The sequence below is a fragment of the Pleurodeles waltl genome, chromosome 3_1 (assembly GCF_031143425.1).
Source record: "Pleurodeles waltl isolate 20211129_DDA chromosome 3_1, aPleWal1.hap1.20221129, whole genome shotgun sequence".
NCBI lineage: Eukaryota > Metazoa > Chordata > Amphibia > Caudata > Salamandridae > Pleurodeles > Pleurodeles waltl.
Genome location: NC_090440.1, coordinates 631,269,174 through 631,284,437, shown reverse-complemented (window position 1 = coordinate 631,284,437; position 15,264 = coordinate 631,269,174). Strand labels below are relative to the sequence as shown.

Genomic DNA, 15,264 nt, shown 5'->3' with positions numbered 1-15,264 from the left:
CCTCGTGGGCAGGTTCTTGCTTATGAGATGATGGTGGGGTCTATCTAGGACCTCTGGAGAGACATAGAGGGTGAACCACCTACACACAAGGTCCTACAAACTATGCTGTCTATTGATGAGGGTTCACACTTGGTCTCCTGGCTCTATAAGGCACTATTGGCAATGGTACATAACCCGCTAGATGCTCTCCGGGCTAAGCGGGAGATGGACTTGAACAGGCCCTTCACCGACACAGATTGGAGCAGAATGCTGGCATATGCACCCTCAGTCTCTCGAAACACCCGACTAAAATATATACAATATATCTACACTCAGAGGACTTACCATACCCCTCATCAGATGAGGCTCATCTATGGGGGAAGTGATATAGGTTGCCCACGGTGCCACTTACCCGATGTGGGATTCGGTCATATGACATGGGGATTCCCACAGCTGCAAGAATTCTGGGAAGGGGTCATAAAAAAAATTAACCATGTGCTGAATAGACGACTAGAGACCACAATAGAGACATGTCTCCGGGGGTTAATTGCTAAGCCACGCCCCCAAAAATTTGGTAACAGGTTTGCTGACCTGGCCCTGGTGCTGGCTAAGTGAAGAGTGTCGATGGTATGCAAACATGATAAGGGACCCAGCTTACTAGCCTGGACACTAGATGTAGTGAGATGGGGGAGGGCGGAGGAGAGAGCTCTGAGAAGGGAAGGAAGCAAGGGGATGAGGAACAGACCGCTAGTCTTGCTGTGGACGGAGGTCACTGATAGCTGGGAAAACACTGCTGCGAGAGTAGAGTCAGACTCGGGAAGTGATGCAGGGAGCAATACGACAATTTAATAGGAATGGTATGCGGGACGGGCGCCCCTGGGACAACTAAAGGACCTCAATGAAATTGACACATGAACAAACTGCTGCCTCCGCTACACACACTCACTTAGGGAACTATCCTCACGGACTGATGCAAAGATACTGCATAAATGATGTAACATAACTTTGATGTTGTTAAACTGATTGTTTGCACATATACATAGGCCACGGACAAATTACCAGATTCCTTTACTGTTGGGTTTATTTTTTGGTTTTTCATAACTAAACTAGTGAAGTTGATTAGTAATCCTTATATGGCATGTATATTTACCTGTTGGAAAACTGTACACTGGTCATAAATGGCATGCTTACTTATATCTTCGCTGCCCCCAACCATGGTACCTAAACAGTTCAGCTGAACAATTAACTAATACCAGTACCCCAACGGAGGAGTGATATTCTTTGACGATAATGCAAACACAACAAGTAATGCATAAGGCTCAACAAAGCTGTAAGCTTCACCTCTGTTTACTTGTACAACTGCAAAAATTAGCTCTGAGTAAAAAAAACATATCATGTTATGCCTGCTTAAGTTGAAATGCCAATAAAATAAAAGTTTTAATCAATGTTTTTGAGACATGTTGAGCAGAAGCATGGCTGCTATTCAGCTTGGGAAAGAGTTAGTGGCATGGCATAGAGTAGAGTAGCCTACAGGAGAGTGGTGTAGAGGAAAGTGGAGTAAAGTGTCATAGGGTGGAGTGAAGTACAGTGGGATGGCATTGAGTGGTGTAGAGTAGCATAGAGTGGTATGGAATGACATAGAGTGTTGCAGAGAAGCATGGAGGAGACTGGCCTAGAGTTGAGCAGCACACAAAGGCGTGGAGTAGAGTGGCATTGTGTAGAGTGGCACAGAGTGGAGTGGTCTACAGTAGAGTGACATGCAGTAGAGTGGTATAGAGTACAGTGGCATAGAGTAGAGTAGAGTGGCACAGAGTGGCATGGCACAGACTAGAGTAGAATGGCATATAGTGGTGTAGAGTAGAGTGGCATGGAGGAGTTGTGTAGAGTAGAGTGGCATAGAACAGAGTTGTGTAGAGTGATGTAGAGTGGATGGGAATGAAATGGTGTAGAGTGGCATAAAGTGGAGTGGTGTAGAGTGGAGTGCAGTGGCATAGAGTGAGGTAGTTTTGAGTGAAGTGGCGTAGAGTGGAGTGGTGTACAGTGGCTTAGAGTGGCATAGAAAAGAATGCCATAGAGTTGCATTGTGTAGAGTGGAGTAGTGTAGTGTGGAGTGGTGCAGAGTGGAGTTTCATAGAGTGGAGCGGCATAGGTTTACATAGACTGGGGTGGAGTGGTATATAGTGGCATACAATAGAGTGGTGTTGAGGCAAATATTAGATTGGTATAAAGTGGAGTGCGATTGAGGGGGGTGCCATAGAATAAAGTGCCGTTGAGTAGAGTGGGGTACAGTGGCGTATAACTTTGTATATTATATTGGTATAGAATGGAGTGGCATAGAGTGGTGTACAGGAGAGTAGAGTAAAGTAGAGTAGAATGGCATATAGTAGAGTAGAATAGAGTGGGGTAGAGCGGAGTAGAGTGGTGTTCAGTAGAGTGGTGTGAAGTGTAATGCGGCAGAGTGTAATAGAGTAGAGTGTGGAGTTTTGTGTCATGGAGTAAAGTTGCAATAGAGTAGAGTTGGGTTGAGTAGAATGGCATAGAGTAGAGTGGCATAGAATGGCAAACAGTGGCAAAGGGTGGAGTGGTGTAGAGTGGAGTAGAATAGTGTTGTGTACAGAAAAGTGGCATAGAGCCTGGTGGAGTTGAGTGGAGTGGAATGGAGTAGTGTGACATAGAGAAGAGTGGCATAGAGTGGCTTTGAATAGAGTATGTATAGTAGCATGGAGTAGAGTAGAGGTGCGGAGCAGAGTTGCATAGAATGGAGTGCTGTAGAGTGGTTTAGAGTGGCATAAAGTAGCATCATGTAGAGGAAAGTCCCATGGGGTGGAGTGGCATGGAGTAGAACGGTGCAGAGTGGAGTGGTGTACAGTAGTGTGGAATAGAGTACAGTGCTGTACAGTAGCAATGTATGGAGTGGCATGGCATAGAGTGAAGTGGTATGGAGTGGAGTGGTGTAGAGTAGAGTTCTGTAGAGTGAGTGGTGTAAGGTAGAGTGGCAGGGAGTAGAGGGGCATAGAGTGGAGTAGAGTAAAGTACAGTGGAGTAGAGTACAAAGGATAGAGAGCTAGAGAGAGGTGATGTGGAGTAGATTAACGTGGAGTAGAGTGGAGTGAAATAGAATGGCATAGAATCGAATAACATAGAGTGGTGTCGAGTAAAATGGTGAGGAGTAGAGTGGCATAGTCTGGAGTGTCATAGTGTGCCGTAGAGTGGCATTATGTGGAGTGGAGTGGCATGGATTGGTGAAGAGCAGAGTGGGCATAGAGGAGAGTAGCATAGAATGGAATAGAGTTGAGTAGAAAGGCATAGATTGTAATGGAGTGGCAAGAGGTGAATGGCCTAGTGTATTGTAGAGTGGAGTGACATACGGTAGAGATGGTGTAGAGTGGGTTGGGGTGGAGTAGAGCAGAGTGGCATAGAACAGAGTGGTGTAGAGTGGAGTAGCATAAAGTACAGGTGTGAAGAGATGAATAGTGTAGATTTGAGTAGCGTAGAGTTGAGTGACAGAGTAGATAGGCATAGTGTGGTAAGGGAGATGGTGGCATGGAGCAGAGTGGAGTAAAGAATCATGGCTTAGAGTGTTGTAAAGCAGAGTGGCATAGAATGGCATGAAGTTATCTAAATTAGAGTGCCATGGAGTAGACTGCAATTCCATAGAGTGGCATGGAGTTCAGCGGCGTAGAGTAGAGTGGTGTAGAGTAGTGGCCTACTGCACAGTGGCATATGGTGCCATAGAATGACACTGGGTGGAGTAGAGTTGAATAGAGTGGAGTGGCATGGAATAGAGTAGCATAGAGTAGAATGGCATATAGTAGAATGCAGTAGACTTCCATAGAGGACAGTGGAGTCGCATAGAATAGAGTGGCCTAGAGTAGAATAGTGTAGGACGATATAGAGTGGAATAGCATAGAGCAAAGTGTCATAGAGTAGTACATTTGTGGCTGTAAGTAACTAAAGCCTCAATACAGACAGCATATATAGTGAAAGTAAAATAAATAAGAAGCCTTATGTCTTTTTTTAAAGTAGTAAAGCACAATGCACGCCCAGGAATTATTTGGAAATGTTTATAAAACAACAAAAATAGTGTGTTGCAAAATGACAAGGAGAAACTAAGATGATGAAGAACACAAGTTGTTGGTACATACCCCAGAGAGGAGGTAACACAACGAAGGAAAGGAAGCTTATGGGAGCTCAGCAATCAAATGTTTTCAAATGAGAGTGACAATGAAAACAGCTAATGGTGTGCTTCAGGCAAATTGTAAGCCCACTAAATTCTAAACAATATATCTCACAGCACATGTCCTGTGTAGAAGAGACATAAATAGATAAGTACTTATTCAACAGAAGAGAGCCCCTGGATAAACATTTAAATTTCGGATTTCACTGGGTTCCTCTCTTCAAAGACACAGGTCAATGCCCATTCCCCAGGCTCTTACACTTTATAATGTCTGTCATTTAGTTCTGGCTTTTCTGGCGATGAAATTGGCATTGAAATATCATTATGCATGAAGCAAAAAGTAGTTTTTGGCTCACTTTAACAGTATCTAAATTATTACAGCTGTGCCCTTGCTTGGTATGTGTGCATTAAGAGCAGTAAAATAAAAACACAATTATGTATTAGATTTCTTATATATCCTACAGATATATCTGTGCATTTTTACAGGTATTTGAGGCGGGGAAAAATTATCGCTGTCAGCGGACTAATCATTGCTATTTTGTACTTATTGTGGTGTATCGCTTAATGTATGTTTTGTGGTGTCAAAATATTAGTCTTGGTAGATGTCCAGAATAAATGTTTTGATTGAGTGTCATCTTCTGAGAAGTCTCTCACAATATTAGACGCCCTTCCATTTCAAAGATTCATTACGTTAGGTAGAAACCAATGGTAAGTTGTTCGTGTAGGTTTGTATTTCTGACGCTCTTACTCTCAGAACTATTAGTAATGGTGTTGATCAAAATGACGTCAATTAATTTAGGAACATGCATTGTTTTTAATTCCCTTTGCTTTAGAAATAGAATAGTTGTTTATTTTTCCTATATTAAACTCATATTTGTCCAACTGATCAATTCACATTTAGTCTGATCTTTGCAGGGGTTTTGTGTCACCAAGTCTACAAAAGAAGTAGGGCACAATGCACATGCGGTACTGCCATATAAAAAATTTCTCCACAGCCCCCCACAACATATCTCCAGAGTTCATATTGGGTCTTTTAAAATCCAATGATAGTTATGATTCATTATTGGACTCACCAACACACATTTATGTATCTATTCCATCATGTCTCTTCCCAAGTTACAGGTCTCAATATTCTAAAATGTCTTCTTTTGCCCTTTGTTATCTCACAGATTTCTGTCTCACGCCTTTCATAGGAAAGTATGGACTGACATGAGGGAACCGTTTATTCCTCTCATAGATGCCAATGGATAGTATGCAATATAGAGATGTGCTGGGCGTCCTCATTACAGGTGCACTAAAATACAGCGTAGATTGCATAGACGGGCTGAGTGCCCTCATTACAGGTGAGGCGAAGGATAGTATGGATTGCAGAGACTTGCAGGGCACCTTCATTGCAGGTGTGATGCAGAAGAGTATGGATTTCGTAGACAGGCTGGGTGCCCTCGTTACAAGTGCACTGAAGGTTAGTATGGATTGCTAAGAGAGGTGGGATATCCCTGTACAGTATGCCAAAGGACTGTATGGATTGCAGTGACAGACTGTGTGAACTCCTTACAGCTGCACTGAAGGACATTGATCAGGTGAGCTTCCTTCCTACAGGTCTCTGAGGTGAGGGGTGATATGCTCCCATTTGACGAGGGCCAGGACGAGTCTAGCAGCCATGTTCTGTGTGATCTGGAGTCTCTTGAGGAGTTGGGTGGCAATGCCAGAGTAGAGTGCGTTTCTGTAGTCTAGGCGGCTTGTGAAAAGGGCCTGGGTAAGAGATTTCCTGGTGTTGACTGGGATCCATCTGAGGATTCTGCAGCAGATGAGGAGAGTGTGGAAGCAGGAAGAGGTGACTGTGTTGATATGTCGCTTTATGGTCTGTCGAGGATGATGTTGAGGTTGTGTGCATGGTCTGTTGTGATGGAAGTGGATTGGAGTTCTGCTGGCCACCAGTTGTGGTCCCATGTGGATGTGTGTCTCCTGAATATCAATACTTCTGTTTTGTTGGAGATGAGTCTGGGGACGTTTTCTCACATCCAGTTGGCTATGTTGGTCATGGCATTGCAGAAGTTTGACCTGTAGTGGGGGGGTCTTCGGTGAGGGAGAGGATGAGCTGTGTATTGTCTGTGTAGGATGTGATGTTGAGACCGTGGGATCTCACGATGTCGGTGAGGGGTGGGGTCATGTAGGTATTCAACAGCGTGGATCTGAGAAATGATCCTTGGTGTACACTGCATATGATGTTCATGGGAAGTGAAGGGAGGTAGTCTGATGCTCTGAGTATGTCCTGTCAGGAAGTAGACAATCCATTTAAGGGCTGTTAGAAATTGAGTCTTTGGTTGGAAGCCAGGTTACTCCCTGTCCAAGCAAGGACCCTCACTCTATTCAGGGTAAAAGAGAACCACCCTCAGCTAACCACTGCTTACCCCCTTGGTAGCTTGGCAGAGTGCTAGGTGTAAAGTATTTGTACCAACACACACAGTAACTTAATGAAAACACTACAAAATGACACAACATTGGTTTAGAAAATTAGAGAATATTTTTCTAAACAAAACGACAAAAATCCACAATACAAAAGTCAAGTTATCACTAAAAATGCAAAAAGAGTCTTCATGTAATTTTAAACACAACACTAACGCTGTTAGCGTGAAAATGTAAAATGTAAAATGAAAATGTACCTTGGGCGCATCAAAAATAATCCTGCATGGGTGAGTGTGTGTCAAAAAGGGCTTGCAATGCGTCGATTTAACTCACGAGCGACACCTTGTATCGTTTCTCCTTTAGTCGGTTCGCGTGCGTCGTTTCTTCTCTCTGCAAGAGAGCAATGAATCAATCCAGTCAGCACTCTCAGGTCCGTGCAGGCCTTGCATCATTTTTATACATCCAGCGGTGTTTGCGTCAGAAATTCAGCTGTAAGATGGTCCGAAAACCACGCAGCGCGGGTTGCAATCTCACCAGCCTCGGTCAGCGATGCTGCATGCTGTTTATCTAGCCACGGGCGTCGATCTTCCAGTCATGATGCAGGCGAGGTTCGATTTCAGCCACGAAGCCGGCGGGGCTGTGCTTTTTCAGCCGCAGATCGGAGTTGTGCCAATCTTTTCCCCGCAGGGCAGTCTGATTTCTCACTCTTGGGTTGCCAGATTCTCTTTTCAGGGTCCCAGGAACTGGATGGGCACCACTTGGCAGAGTAGGAGTCTCTCCAGAGGCTCCAGGTGCTGGCAGAGAGAATTCTTTGCTGTCCCTGAGACTTCAAACAACAGGAGGCAAGCTCTAAATCAATCCCTTGGAGATCTTCACAATGAGGAAGGCAGCACAAAGTCCAGTCTTTGTCCTCTAGCATAGGCAGAAGCAGCAACGGCAGGATAGCTCCACAAAGCACAGTCACAGGCAGGGCAGCTCTTCTTCCTCAGTTCTTCTCCAGGCAGAGGTTCCGCTTGGTTTCCAGAAGTGTTCTACAGTCTGTGGTTTTGGGTGCCCTTCTTATACCCATTTTGCCCTTTGAAGTAAGCCTACTTCAAAGGAAAGTCTCTCTTGTTTGTCAAATCCTGCCTTGCCCAGGCCAGGCCCCAGACACACACCAGGAGGTTGGAGACTGCATTGTGTGAGGGCAGGCACAACCCTTTCAGGTGTGAGTGACCACTCGCCCCCCACCCCCCTAGCACAGATGGCTCATCAGGAAATGCAGACTACACCCCAGCTCCCTTTGTGCCACTGTATAGAGAGAGGTGCAACCAGCCCAACAGTCAAACGGACCCAGACATGGAATCCACAAACAGGCAGAGTCACAGAAATAGTTTAAGCAAGAAAATGTTCAGTTTCTAAAAGTGGCATTTTCAAACACACAATCTTAAAATCAACTTTACTAAAAGATGTACTTTTAAGTTGTGAGCTCAGAGACCCCAAAGTCCACATGCCTATCTGCTCCCAAAGGGAATCTCCACTTTAATCATCATATTTAAATGTAGCCCCCATGTTAACCTATGAGAGGGAAAGGCCTTGCAACAGTGAAAAACAAATTTAGCAGTATTTCACCGTCAGGACATATAAAACACATTACTATGGGCCTGATTCTAACTTTGGAGGACGGTGTTAAACCGTCCCAAAAGTGGCGGATATACCACCTACCGTATTACGAGTCCATTATATCCTATGGAACTCGTAATACGGTAGGTGGTATATCCGCCACTTTTGGGACGGTTTAACACCGTCCTCCAAAGTTAGAATCAGGCCCTATATGTCCTACCTTAAACATGCACTGCACCCTGCCCATGGGGCTACCTAGGGCCTACCTTAGGGTTGACTTACATGTAAGAAAAGGGAAGGTTTTTGGCCTGGCCAGTGGGTATTCTTGCCAAGTCAAATTGGCAGTTAAAATCTGCACACACAGACACTGCAGTGGCAGGACTGAGCCATGTTTACAGGGCTACTAATGTGGGTGGCACAACCAGGGCTGCAGACCCAGTAGTAGCATTTGATTTACAGGCCCCTGGCACCTCTAGTGCACTGTACTAGGGACTTACCAGTAAATCAAATATGCCAATCATTGAAAGCCAATTACATACACATTTTATGTAGGAGCACTTGTACTTGAGCACTGGATACCAGTGGTAAAATGCCCAGAGTAACAAAAACAGCAGAAACAGAGTCCAGCACACATCAACAACCTGGGAAACAGAGGCAAAAAGTTAGGGGAAACCACACCAAGGACGAAAAGTCTAACACTGCTGCTATGGCCACGACCTTATGCTTAGAAGAAAAAAAACGAAAAAGGGACTTTCAGCCCGACCAATACTTACCATTCTTTGGCATCTTTATCACTTTTCTTGCTGCCTTAGTGTTTGGCAGAATATGTGAGGTGTCACTTCCTTTTGTTTGCAAGCACATGGACCAAGAACAGATTAAATAATGTTAATTAGTGCCAATCCTCTGTTCGCACTGTGATTAAGATACTATTATTTGTTTTGTTTGGCTTTTTTTTCTATAAATTGACCCAAAGGTATCAGCCTTTTACATTCCACGGTGTCACCTATTTTTTTGGCACTTCAAATTAGCACCAATTATATTCCCCAACTTTATATTCTTTATTTGTTGAAGGAAAGTGAGATTAAATTATATGCCCAGAATCAGGATGGTGAGCTCACAGGAAGACTTAAATCTGGTTCCCCAGTTCTGTGGACTGCAGTTCTGCCCATAATGTCACATCCTTCTTCCCCCTCCCATCCTGTTCCAGCCTCCCTTGTTTCTTTTAGCCATGCTGCACAGCAGTTGTGCTACTGTACAACATGGCTAAAAAGAAACATTGACAAAGACAATAGATATCCTATAGGCGAGACCAATTAGCTTCACCAGTACTTGTTGTTCAAATGCAGCAGGCCTAGGAGGGTTAGCTCTGACAGTTGATATGCCTCAGCTGCAGTGGATGGGAGAGAGTACAAATAGCCATTCTTTTTGAGAGGTATTTTAAAGGTGTTATTAGTGCATGCTTTTAATGGAGAGTTATTAATAATGTTGGCACTAAGTATAGTCTGCATATTACTAAAATCTATATTTCGGAGGTAGTTTTTAACATAAACCTAAAATCATTTTTCACATTTTGTGGCAGTGTGTCCTATAGTGCACTTAATGCATGTTTAAAATAATGACTTGCCTATTCATATTGCTTTCTGCCACAGCCTGGACCACAAAGCAACTACACAAGCATTAGGCCCACTAAGGAGGACCTATACTATGGTTCTGTGGTTACACACACTGGCATCTGCAGTGATTACATTAACCAATACAGATTTCCTAATATAAAATAGTGCATTTCCTACTGATTAGTTTAGCTTGAATTTATTTTTCATTCATGGTTGTATTATTGCATATGCAGTTACCTGAAAGTGAAAGACAAACAAAAGTTACAGAGTATGCTATTCTTTTTAGCAATGGGTTTGGCTTTGCCCCACACTCAGGGACGACACCCTCTTTCACTCAGTATCACAGAAAGCAGACTTTTTTAAAGCACTTCAATTGCTGCTTGTCTTGTAAATGATAATGCAACTCTGCACTCATACAAGTATAGTTTAATGCATCTTGAGACGAAAAGGCTCCCAACTCACCTTCTTTATTTACAGCAATGGGCTTTAGTGGTGCTAATACTGGTTCGTCCGGCACCTGGGTTTGACTTTCCACATAGGCCACCATCCACAGCACCGTTAACATAGCAGCCTTCACACTCTGGTCTTGCTTGAGTATCGGTGTCTAGACAAAAACCTTCTGAGACAGGGTGGGTGTTGTCCCCCAGAGGCGTCCTTTTACAGCCACATTTTTGACTGAGCTAACATCATACCAATAATTAGTTACTGAGAGTTGGAGCTTATTAAAATGCTGTTAAAACAGACCCTCAATTATAACTCTGCATTGGCTTTTCAGAATTTTCTTTTTTTATCACTGGGGTGGAGCGGGACATTCTATGTAACCTGCAATTTTCAACACAAAAGGTCATACAGTCCTTCTTTATTTGTAGATGAAAATGTTAGACTTTAAGAGTAGGTTTGAAAGTTCTTTTTACAGATCAGCCTTTCCTGGCAGATCTCCAGGCCCAAGAAGCTATTTTGTGCTGCCAGCCAGTGAATCTTTGTCATAGTCTTACACACAAATATTGTTAGTTATTGATTATTGTTTATTTTAAGTTTATATTGTAATTTTGTATTTGAATTTCCATTTGAATTTATTATTTTATTTTTTATTCTGTTATTTTTAAATTCATTTTGTAATTATTTTTATTTTTATTTTTTCACTTTACTTTATTTTTTATTTTATTTTGTTGTTTTATTATTGTTTTATTATGTTATTTTGATTTTAATTGTTAATTTAAAAATTTTAATTTATTGTTTTTATATGTTATTTTTTTCATTTGTTTTTTAAATGTACTTTTTTTAATTTCACTTTATTTAATTCTGCATTTTGCCTTGATCCGTCCGTCTGTCCACATCCATTCCTCCATCCATCCATCCATCCATCCATCTACCAAAGGCGCACAGCCTAACTATAGCTTTCGGTTTATTTAGGTCTATAATCATTTCATTTCCTCCTGGACACCCAGGCTGAGGTGCACTGCAGGCAAATCAACAGCATAAATCATGTTTTTTAATGATTATTTCATTTGCCCTGGACCACTGTGCTGCCATTGTTTTTTTAAGGATTATTCAATTTACCCATGCACCTCTCTCTGACTACCACAGGTGTCTCCTTTAAAACAGATTGAGATAAAGCAAAGACATACAGCTGGATGTTGTGCTGCCTGATTTGAAATTCAATTTGGTGTGGTCTGACTTTACTGTTCGATTAAATTTGTATGTATTATGTAAGTCCCCAACGACACTTAGATTGCATTTGTGTGTACTGTTCCCACCTGCAACAATGCCATATTTCGTTACCTACATGTTTTTCTTGCTTTGTTGCTTTTAGGTGCACAGGAGAGAGGATGTCACATCACTTGCATATTGTCAAAGAGAAGACCTCTACAGTTCAGTCCTCAAATCTCCTGCACTTGTGCAGCTTAGTGCCACTGCTAACTGAGAGCTTTAAGATAGCCCCCAAAAAATGTACTTCCAAGAAAGAGGACATTGAGAAGAAGCAGCATTCCACCAGTGATGTGCCGACCACAACCTTTCTCGAGAGACGTGTGCCTGCCACACCGGCCTCCAGAGAAGAACCTGGGAGCAGCACTCCCACAACTACAGCACCACCCCAAACTAAGCCTAAGACAATGTCTATCAATGAGGCAGCCACTGCAAGCACGGCAACCCTGACAAGCAGTGACGTTGAATTGGATTTGTCCTTTTCACAAAGTAGTACCTAATCGTTTCAGGAAACAGAGCAAAGTGGAAAGCATAGCCTCAGATAGCAATAGTAGATCTTCCCAAAGTTGGAGCAGAACAGGAGATCGAGCTTCCTGCTGAGCAAGAACATTCTCTTTTAGAATCCGTAGTTTTCAGATCTCCAGCAGGAAAAAGTAAGGATACTACTCCAGCACCTTGACCAAGCACCACTACTGATGACAATGATAGGGACATGAAGTGGACCCTGGCAGAGTTCGGGAGACTCCAGGAGAGGCAAGGGAAAAGAAAGGCTACAGAAAGCCTTAAAATCATGGAGGGGGATGATGGTGAGGAGAATGATGATGATGAGCAAGTCATTGTGGAAACTGGCATAGAGGAGTCTGACATTACTATTCAACCTGCACCAAGATATGGGGCAAAAGTAGCACCACCAGCTCCACCAGCTTCCATATTTCTAATTCCTCAGCTGAGACCTGCACCATCCCCTCCATCAGTAGAAGTTTTCACTGACCCACCTACCTACAACCCATATGAATAACATCACACAATCCAGTGGAAAGTGCACCTAGAAGAATTTGCAGAACATGGTAGCAGAGGTGAAGGTGATGAGAGCCAGGAAACATCAGCTATAACTGGCCAAATCACAGTGAAAGGTGAGGAGGAAGAGGGCGATATCCTTACGCAAAACAGTCCTGTCTCCAGCAGTACACCAGACTCACCTTTCTCAGTGGCCTCACAACAGCACAGGAATACTCAGAGTCAGATGGAGACACCACAGCATAAGGTGCCTGCACAGCGACACACATTGAGTCTACTACCACCTACATCTCAAAAGTCACCTACGTCAGTGGCCCAAGAAAAGAAGAAAATCCACACTACAATTACGGGCATGTTTAGGCAGGAGGGGCCCTGTGATTGCAACTGCACAATGTGTGTTTGTGGGGAAGCTGGCAAAAATGTTAGAGCTGGACTTTCTCCCTTTTTCTTTTGTGGAAGGAGTGGGATTCTTAGGGTTTGTGGCAGTCATCTACTCAAAATGGAAGGGTCCAAGTCAGATCTATTTTGCCCAACTTGCTGTTCAAGCGCTGCTTCACAATGTGCTACAATTGGTTGGACAAGCTTTGCAGAAAAGTACTGTCCCTGCTATCCACTTGACGACAGACATGTGGACCAGTTGGCAGGTTACTTATTACACACTGGATAGCTTTTCGGTTGGTAAAACAAAAGCTATCTAAAGGTCTTGTCCCTGAAATAATGTTTCAGAGCCTTCAGCGGCATGCAACAGTAGCCACGATTGCCATGAATAAATCACATACAGCTGCAAAGGTATTAGACATATTTAATAGCAAGGTGTCTGAATGGCTGTGACCCAGAGGTCTCTGAATTGGATTTGTTGTCACAGACAATGGCAGTAACATAGTCAAGGCCATGGCAGATGGTCCTATGTTTGGCGCACTGCATCAACCTGGTTGTACAAGACTTTCTAAAAAAGAAGGCATAGTCAGCAACATACTGACCACCTGTGGCTGAATGTGCACTCATTTAAGATATTCTTTTACGGCCTGGAAGCAGCTGTAGATTATTCAGAGTACCAGTTAAAGCCCTGATATAGGAGGTACTCAACCTATTATATGTTTCAATGTCTGTCTCAGCAGTACAAACAGATCAATGACTATGCGATCCTAAGAGGGAATGCAATTGGGAAAGTTATGATCATGAGTGCGGACAAATGGGGCCTAGTCAAATTACCTGACACAGATGCTGCTCCCTTTTGAGGTTTTCATGTGGGAAGTTAGGAAGGAGGACAGTATGATGGGCAAGCGGTCCTATTGTTGCATCTGCTACAGGAGCAGCTAAAGAAGGTGTCTGAAAGGTTCACCCTTGGAGGTGTGAACACAAACCCAGAAGCACATGCTGAGAGCTTAATCTTTTGCTTGGCTTGTAATGCAAGGCTGCAAAATGACATTATCTCAACAAAAGAGTAAATCTGTGCTAACCTGCTTGATCCACAATACATAAACATCTTCCCACTTTCATTCCTTTTTCTGAAAGGGATGTTTCAGAATATAAGAGATGGATTGTTGAGCAAGCCAAAGAACTAGAAGAACAGCTGGAACTTAGAGTCCCACTCCGCAGTTCTGGGGTGCCACCTTCAACTTCCAGAGAGGACAGTCTTGTCTCACAGCAGCCAAAACTGGAAACAAGAACACCAGCAATGACAGCATCAAAAGAATTGAACCAAACATCTGCATTGACATGGTTTCAAGTGCAGGTTTTAAGTCCAGTTCAGAGGCAAAGGCAAAAGAGGTCAAGCAATTGGCAGCACCAGTGACAAGTTCCAGGAGTATCTGGATGACCCAAAAGAGGTATATGTGGATCAAAACCCATTGGTGTATTGGGAAGATGTGCCAATGGACAGAGTTCAGCAGGTTGGCAATTAAGTGTCTGGCTTGTCCTGTAGCCAGCGTGTCTGCTGAACATGTGTTCAGGAGTTGTAACAGTGAAAATAACCTGTCTCTCACCTCACAACATGGAGAGATTAACCATGATTAAAAGAATCAGCATTTTATACCACCTGATTACATAATTCCCAAAATGCCACAGGAGGAGGATGAGGATGATTGGTCTGAAACAAGTGTGCTCACTGACCAACTTCTGGGTGAACCATCTGAGTATGAGGACGAACTCTACTTTCCGAACTGAGTATGCCAGTGTCACCACAGAACATTTTAATTATTTCACATAGAATTTCTTTCTTGCTTTGCAAACAAATTGCTCGTAGAAAATTATGTGTGTGTTGGATTTATGCTGCTTCAACATTTTGTAATCACATATATGGCCTGATTGGAGTTGGACCATGTGCTGTGAAGAAGCGCCCACATTTCCTTCAGGACATTGGAGAAGATGCCTACCTACCTCACATGCCATTGCCTATCCTTTTTTTTTATATCACTTAGCAAGGCCGCTCCAGAAGACTGCCCGTGCATATGCCAAATTCCAATGTGTTGCTACCATAAAATAAATAAAAGATAACAATTTGTGCTTGGATTGAGAGAGGTAATGACTAACTATTGCACCAGTGGTGATATGTTGAGTGATCGTGAGTGATGATTGATCATTTAAGTGGTGGCTGACAGTGAGGGAGGGAGTTCAACAAAAAGTTCAACAAAAACTTGTTTCCAATAATGCAATGTTTGGGGGCTGAGGGGTGATAATTCTTTCCTGAAAGTGATTGACCCTTCAAACGTAGTAAAATTTGCATGTACGGTCCACTCCTTTTTTTCTGGTTCCACAGAGCAG

The 15,264-nt window shown here is 43.1% G+C and overlaps 1 long non-coding RNA gene across 1 annotated transcript in view; it reads right to left on the bottom strand.

Annotated features, from left to right (window-relative positions):
* Positions 1 to 10,400, bottom strand: part of LOC138284402 (uncharacterized) — a 186,230-nt gene extending 175,830 nt beyond the window's left edge. The window contains exon 1 of the long non-coding RNA XR_011201393.1: positions 10,240 to 10,400. This is a non-coding gene — a long non-coding RNA (uncharacterized lncRNA). The remainder of the gene's footprint in view (positions 1 to 10,239) is intronic.
* Between the last annotated feature and the right edge of the window lie 4,864 nt (positions 10,401 to 15,264).